The sequence below is a fragment of the Bombina bombina genome, chromosome 5, assembly GCF_027579735.1.
Source record: "Bombina bombina isolate aBomBom1 chromosome 5, aBomBom1.pri, whole genome shotgun sequence".
Lineage (NCBI taxonomy): Eukaryota > Metazoa > Chordata > Amphibia > Anura > Bombinatoridae > Bombina > Bombina bombina.
The window spans coordinates 573,205,155-573,213,900 of record NC_069503.1 but is presented as its reverse complement, the minus strand read 5'-3'; the positions used below and the strand labels follow the sequence as shown (position 1 = coordinate 573,213,900).

Sequence of the window (8,746 nt, the reverse complement as noted above, 5' to 3'; positions counted from 1 at the left end):
ATTAGTATGGAGTTAGCAGAACTCACTAATAAAGTATCTGCATTAGCTCAGAACATGGATATACTAATTCAAGGTATTAGAGAGATCCAGTCTGAGAATCAGTATCTCAGAACAGTCATTAGAGACAACATTGACAACAGACCCTCCATGCCTGAATCACCCCCTGATCCTCAAGTTTGTCCCCCAGAGAGATTTTCAGGGGATAGAAATCAGTTCAGAGACTTTAAAAATTCTTGTCTCCTTTTCTTCTCATTGAAACCTAAGACTTATCCTACTGAACATACAAAAGTTCTTACTGTTATTTCATATCTGAAAGGAGAACCCAAAGCTTGGGCTACCAATTTTTTTGAGAATAATGATCCAATTCTGGATTCTCTACAACAGTTCTTTGAGAAAATGTCTTTCCTCTATGAGGATAAAAATAAACAGAATACAGCTGAAAATGCACTTAAGGCATTAAAACAGAATAGAAGACCTGCTGAGGATTATGTCTCTGATTTCAAAAGGTGGGCACCTGACACCATGTGGAATGAGGCAGCATTGCTATACCAATTTCGTACTGGTCTTTCAGACATTGTTAAGATGAATTGGCAAGGGGTCCTCTCCCCTCTACTCTCGATGGACTTATGTCACATGCTGTCACTATAGATCGGAGGATTCGTGAACGTAAAAGTGAGAGAGGTTATGCAGAACAGCCATGGAGAAAGTCACCTATACCATCCTATACTCCTCCTGTTGCACGCACTTCTGATGAACCAATGGAGATTGCCTTTACTAAAGGTCCTTTGACTACAGAAGAAAAGAACAGAAGAAAGGCCAATAATTTGTGCTTATACTGTGCTTCCAAGGCACATACAGTAAAGGACTGTCCTATTCTCCAGAAACAAAAGGGTAAGAGTAGGTCTTCAGTAGTAGTTTGTACTCAACACTTTTCACTTATTACTCATTGTAACCTCTCTATCTCTTTACAGTGGGAGGGACAAAGAATCCAGACACAGGCCATTATTGACTCCGGAACCACGGGCAATTTCATTGATAAAACTTTTCTTGATAAATATCACATTCCATTAATAAAACGTATTGATTCACTAGCCATACGTGTGATTGATGGTTCTTATTTAGCTTCAGGTCCTATCACCCATAAGACTGTACCACTGCTCATGACCACTACTTCTGGTCATAGAGAGTCTATATCCTTTGATGTTATAGCATCACCCCTGTTTCCTATAGTTCTAGGTCTACTCTGGTTGCAAACACACGAACCTCAGATATCTTGGAGAAATTCACAAGTTCTCTTCAATTCTACATTTTGTTTTAAATCCTGTTACCTGCCAACACATATACTTAACACATCCATTGAGACTCCTGTTATTCCTAAGACATACTCAGATTTTATGGATGTTTTTGACAAAACTGAAGCAGAAAACTTACCTCCACACAGGTCATACGACTGCCCCATAGAATTGTTACCTGGTTCTGATATCCCATACGGACATATATACCCTCTTTCTGAGCCAGAATTAGTACATTTGAAACAATATCTCGATGACAACTTACGGAAGGGCTTTATTAGGCCATCCACATCCCCAGCTGGTGCGGGTATGTTCTTCGTCCGTAATAAAGATAACACGTTAAGACCAATTATTGATTACCGAGAGCTCAACAAAAGAACCAAGAAGAACAGATACCCTCTGCCGCTTATTCCAGAAATCATAGAACGATCACAAGGGGCGACTATTTTCACTAAACTCGATCTGAGAGGGGCGTATAATTTAATGAGAATCAAAGAGGGACACGAATGGCTGACGGCGTTTCGAACAAGGTATGGCTTGTTCGAGTACGCTGTCATGCCATTCGGTTTATGTAATGCACCAGCAACTTTTCAGTGCTTTATTAATGATTTATTTAGAGATCTACTTGACGTATGTATGATTATATATCTTGACGACATACTGATTTACTCCAAAACTGAAGAACAACATACTATACATGTACGCACTGTTTTGCTCCGACTTAGACAAAATTCACTTTATGCTAAACCTGAAAAATGTATTTTCAATACGGATACTATATCTTTTCTGGGTTATTCAATTTCACCTTTAGGCATACAGATGGAACAAAAAAAAATAGAAGCTATAACTTCTTGGCCTACTCCTACTAACAAGAAGGAGATACAGTGTTTCATTGGTTTTGCTAACTTTTATAGAAGATTTATCAGAAATTTCTCTTCTATTGCTAAACCTATCACTTCTTTAAGTGGTAATTCATCAACATTCCATTGGACCCCTCAAGCAGAACAAGCTTTCCAAAAGTTGAAACACTCTTTCACTACTGCTCCAATTCTTAAGTTTCCTGATCCCCAATTGCAATATATATTGGAGGTTGATGCATCTGACTATGGCTTGGGAGCTATTTTGTCGCAAAGAAAAACACCCAACACCCCCATGCATCCCGTTGGTTACTTTTCAAGAGTTATGACTTCCCCAGAAGTGAACTACTCCATTGGAGAAAAAGAACTCCTGGCCATAAAATCTGCCCTTGAATTTTGGAGGCATCTCCTGGAAGGTACAACCATTCCTTTTTTGATTTACACCGACCATAAAAACTTGGAATACCTTAAAACCAATAAAACATTATCGGCACGTCAAATCAGATGGAGCTTATTTTTCAGTCGTTTTGATTTCCTTATTACATACAGGCCTGGATGCAAAAATGGTAAGGCCGATTCTCTTTCCAGGAAAGTTTTAAGACCTTCATATTCCAACACAACTGGTAGTGTCATTCCCCAAAGTAAATTTATTGGTTTAGCTTTGGATTTTACTACTAACCTCCAGTCCTCTCAAAAACAAGATCCCGACTTACCTCTGCCTTACCTTACCAAAAATAAGGATGGTCTGTATATATGTGCTTTCTTACAGAATGATTGGTTGTCTTTACTACCTACTGCTGAATTTGCTTTTAATAATGCAGTTAATGCTTCTACAAAAGTTTCACCTTTTTATGCGAATTACGGTTTCCATCCTAGATTTCATTTATATCCCAGAGAAGACACCATCTGTCCCTTGGTCAATGACACAATAAACGAATTATCTCAACACTTTCGGATCATTCAGGACAATCTTAAAACATCTCAACAACAACAGAAGACCTTTTACGATTTACGCAGGAGGCAACCCCCTGCTTATGTAGTTGGTGATATGGTTTGGTTATCGACTAAACATCTGCATCTGAAGGTTCCTACCAAGAAACTGGCTGCCTTATATATTGGTCCATTTAGGATATCTAGGGTTATTAATCCCAACGCTGTCACTTTGGAATTGCCGGACTCCATTCCAGTGCACCCCACCTTTCATGTCTCGCTCCTTAAGCCCTCTACAGTTGGGGCTCCTCCCTTCTCTAGTTGTGCTCCCCCGATTTCTGATCTTTTGCTTCCAGAATATGAGATTCAGGACATTTTGGATTCCCGTTTTCATCTCAATGAGCTGCAGTATCTCATCCATTGGAAGGGGTTTTCCCATGATGAGGATTCTTGGGAACCCTCCACAAATCTGACGGCTCCTCGCTTGGTCTCTCTCTTTCATCGGAGGAATCCTGATCGTCCTAGGCCCTGAGCCTCGGAGTGGCTCCTTTGGGGGGGGGGGGTTCTGTCATGTCTGAGGTCTTGTCAGTTTGTCTGTCCCTTTAAATTTGAACCCTTTATAAGGCTCCTCCTAACTAAATCCTGTGCTCTGTAATTTGATCCTTATGCTGAGTATCCTGGCTTGTGCTGAAGCAATCTACATGCTCTCTGGATCTCTACCTGAGCCTACTTACAGGGACTCACCAAAATCTATTTCCTGCAACTTTTTGTTATTTCTTATGCTTGCTACAAATACCTTTGTCTCCTCAGCATTTACTTAAGCTTTTAGGCTTACCACTCACAGATTGTGCTTTTCAGAATTCCTCTGCCGTGCCTGTCAGCAGCTCCTCTGATACACTCACAGCCTGCACTTCCTGTTTGGCGATACCAGACTCCAGGTAACTGTTGCTTTTCCTCTAGCAGAATCTTTCACCAGACCACAGGATTAAAGGTACTGAATATTCCTTTGGCATTACCATTTTGAAAGTGTTTTCTGGACTCATCAGGTTTTATTGCAAACTTGTATCTTATATGCTGTGAACTGAACATATCATTGAAATCTGTGCCTATGTACATTCACTTCAGGAAAAGGCTGCATTTCTCATATATGTGACTCTATTTTCTGTGATACTCCTACAAGTGAACTGACTTATTAGCTTAAGTATAAGTATAAATATCCTACCTATTCTTCAGTATTATATGCAAGTTTCATTTTTGTCTGAGTCTTGCCTGGTAATCCTTATATACAGGCACTAATATCCTTTTCTCCTCTGTTCAGCAAGTATTGGATTCAGCTTTCACTAATTGAGCTAATCTTTTCTGCAGAGTTGAGAATTCCTTTTTAACCCAAACTGGGCCCTCAGTCTAGGATCAGAATAGGGGATTGTGACTTAACAGCCCCGATATTTGTGAGACTGAGTGGTAACCTAACCAATTCCCTGTATTGATTCTTACAACCATATCTATATCAATCTCTCTGTATCTGTCTGTCTACCTATAATAAATATCTCTGCATGTGTCTCTCTACCTATATCTATCTCTCTGTATTTGTCTGTCTTTCAGACTATAATAAATCTCTGTATCTGTCTAACTATAATAAATCTCTCTGAATCTGTCTGTCTACCTATATCTATATCTCTGTATCTGTCTGTATACCTATATCTATCTCTTTGTATCCGTCTATATCTCTCTCTCTGTACCTGTCCATCTTTCTATCTAAATATCTCTCTCCGCATCTGTCTGTATATATATATATATATATATATATATATATATATATATATATATATATATCTAGATATAAGTAGAATGTTACCACTCAGTGTCAGTGAGTAGAAACAAGCGTTACTCTAATAAGATGCGCTAGTCAGAGGTCTGAAAATCTCATAGAGCAGCTGTTTGAGTACAAATATTGTGTAATAGACAAAGTCTATACAATATAGGAGGATATATATCAAAGGATAAACAGCGCTTATAGATTTTCTTAAAAACTGTATATATTATAGAGTCTCGACAGTATTGGTTGGTAAAAGTAGATAAGAGGAAAAAATATATATGGTCATATGCTTGTATAATAAAGTCTTAGATGAGATATAGAGGTCCAGGTGTAGTGTAGGAGTATTAGATACCCTTACCAAAAGTTACCTCAATCCTATGAGGTAAGTTTGCCGCATTGGAGGATGTATCTGATGATTGGATGAACGCCACTTCATGGCATGATAGGCTGAGGCTCAGGCTGGGTGGAGGAGGACACTGACTGCTTCTAAGTTTGATCAAGTGGCGTTCATTCATATGCATCCTGGAAGCACAGCTTTGAACAAGGGAGTACTTTACATAAACTTTTCCAGTGCTAGGATTGACTTGCTGTATAACTCACTTCCACTGAAAGTTCATACCAAGACAAGAGATCCAAGCTCCAAGAGGCAACAAGCCCAGGAAGTTTTCTAAGAAAACCAGCACATAGGGGACCCACATCCCATTCTACTCCAAGAGGCAGCGAAACTATACAGATCAGAATACCTAGGACTCATCCAATCATCAGATACATCCTCCAATGCGGCAAACTTACCTCATAGGATTGAGGTAACTTTTGGTAAGGGTATCTAATACTCCTACACTACACCTGGACCTCTATATCTCATCTAAGACTTTATTATACAAGCATATGACCATATATATTTTTTCCTCTTATCTACTTTTACCAACCAATACTGTCGAGACTCTATAATATATACAGTTTTTAAGAAAATCTATAAGCGCTGTTTATCCTTTGATATATATATATATATATATATCTGTATCTGTTTGTCTTTCTACTAATAATAAATTTCACTGCAGCTGTTTGTCTATATCTCCTGCATCTGTCTACCTATATCTGTCTGTCTCTCTCTCTGAATCTGTCTATCTTTCTATCAATATCTCTTTCTCTGTATATATGTCTCTATCTTTATATATCTCTCTATATCCCACTTTTCTGTTTGTCTCTTTGTCTATATCTCTCTACCTGTCTGTCTCTGTTATGATCATTTCCCTGTCTACCTCTCTCTTTCTGTATCTATGTTTCTCTATTTTTTTACGTCTCCATCCTTTCTCTTGTCACTATCTTCTCTATCTTGTCCTCTAGTATATTCCATCTATCTCTATAACTAGAGCTTCAAAAATCATTTATATTTTATTATTGTACATATACCTCTATGTAAAACCTGCCTGTCTAAAGTGTAGCAGTATGCTAAGTGTTTTGCTGGCTCTTATCTATACTATAATCGCATTTGTAACGTATCTGTTGGTGTCGCCAGTTGCGCATGCATCCTCAAAGGAATAATGGCTGCGTGAGGCAACCAAAAGAATGTTGGCTGCATGCACAGCCAAAAGATACATAGCAAAGCTGCATCCTGGTGGATTCCGAAAATGGCAGGGTGGTGAAAGAATCCACTGAAGGGGAATTCTTTCACCACCCTGCCATAAGGGATTAAGTGCCCTACTTTTCTTGAGTGGCTGACATAACATATAAATACATAAATAACTCAGTAATTTAGCTTAACACCTAAACATAAATAAATTTTGGTCAGTAAAGACTCAACACAATAGGTGGGTAAAAGACTTGTGGGTCATCTTTATTAATTGCCCAGCAATGGGAACTGATAACGACAGGCAAACACGGGTGGCGGCAATCGGGGCCTAGATAACTAATTATATAACCCCTTCTAGAAAATGGACAGGGGCCACCAATGCAGACCAAAGGCGGAGATAGCTCAATGCAACTTTATATCTTAGGGAGTTCTCAGCCCGTCGCCAACCAGTCAGGGCACCCCCAAGCTACCAAGTCTAGGGCCATCACCCTGACTGCAATGGCCATCACTCAACATCCTTACAGCCTGCAGCCATAATCCTGACCACTCGCCAGACTAGGGTGCCATCAATGGAAACTCCAGACTAGTAGGTCCAGCATCAACTAGGCGAACAGCACGTCAATAACTGGGGAGCTCAAGTTACCGTCCTTGGTTTTTAGGAAATAGTTTGTGTAACCCTCTTCCTGCCTCAGACACCTACTGAGTCCTATAAAGAGACACTAATTGGATCAATAGCCGCCTATACAATAAAAATAACGTACAGCAGGGAAGGGAGGGTGAAGAAAGAACTTCCAGGGATCCACAGGAACAAAGAGGAAGTGGACTCCCTGCACATCCCATATAAAGGGTAAGTAAACCCCTTCAAACACAATGCAACATTGTAACAATACACACACAGCATCAGCACTCACTCAACCATAAACACATAATACATAAATAGCTCAGTAACTTAGTCATCACCCTGACTGCAATGGCCATCACTCAACCTCCTTACAGCCTGCAGCCGTGATCCTGACCACCCGCCACAAGAGACAGACCTGAAAATTAAAAGGTCCAGACTCTTGCCGCTACCACACTACAATCTTAGGAGTAACGCCTGCCTGATATTCTGAAGGAATAGGTCAACTCCTGCCTGTTCTAAGTGAACCCCATCCTGCCTGTATAAACCTTGATGGGCTGCTGAAATGTTCCAATGCTCAATTACAAAACCCTCAAGGTCCCTTACTTGCTTCCTCAAGTCCCTATTAATCTTTTTCCGGACCTTAAAAAATGCCTTATGACACATGTGTCTCCACCTTAACCTAGGGATCACATTCGACCACCCAATTTGTACACCTGGAAACCAGAGCTTAAACTGCCACAGATCAGCCTGCATTGCCCTGATCAAATCTAACGTAGGATTGCCCCCACATCATTGCCGCCTGCATGTAAGATAAGCATGTGGGGGTTTTCCCACCTCCTAGCAACGTCTTGTATCAATGCTGGCAAATCTGCTAAGGTGAAACCCCTGCACCCTAACCAACGTAACACAGCCATGGATGAAGGGAATCCTAGCTGTTGTCCTCCTGGCATAGTTGCAGCTCAAAGGGCAGCCCAGTGCACATAGGAATGGCCTACGATCAACAACCGAACAGGACCTGGAAACAACAATTAAAGTTCAGCCATCATGGTCTTGACATCAACCTTACATAGCCAGGCCCCTTGCCCTCCTCCACCAAACATGGGTAACCCCATCATTGCTTGCCAACTTTAACCACTATGATTAAATTGGCCTGACGTAGGCAGCTGTGATCTTCAGTGCCCCAATGAACTAATACGGTCTGAGGACATACCTAATTCTGCTGCTGTTGTGGCTGCCCCTACCCTAAATGAATGTGGTGCAATGTGCGAGGAGTCGAGACCAGCCATTGGGCCAGTCTCCCTAATATTTTTCTAAATTGAAACCACGTCAACGGGTCTCTGTGCGAGTGAATCAGAAACCTGGAAGATTCTCCTGGTCTTACTTCCATGTAGGAGGATACCAACTGCAACAGACAGCAGGCCACCCCTGGTTATTCTGGAAGGTTGGTCTGTCTTAGACCTCGGGATGAACAAAAGAACTGAATCGTCCATCACCCTAACATAATTATACATAATTCCCCCTCTTGCAGCAGCTTTAGAAGGCGGAACCAACTCCCCTACTGTAAACACCCCATGGAACGCCAGACCGAAGGCTGCCCCAAAAAGCTTGACTTTAAATGGAGAGGAACAAATTGCCGGCAATACTTCCAGTAACTTT

General features: G+C 40.7%; 1 long non-coding RNA gene across 1 annotated transcript; it reads left to right on the top strand.

The window, feature by feature from the left end:
• The first annotated feature begins 672 nt into the window (after positions 1-672).
• On the top strand, positions 673-1,093 carry LOC128660592 (uncharacterized). The gene is made up of 2 exons (XR_008402557.1): positions 673-891; positions 972-1,093. It is a non-coding gene; the product is annotated as an uncharacterized LOC128660592 (long non-coding RNA).
• Positions 1,094-8,746: the final 7,653 nt, after the last annotated feature.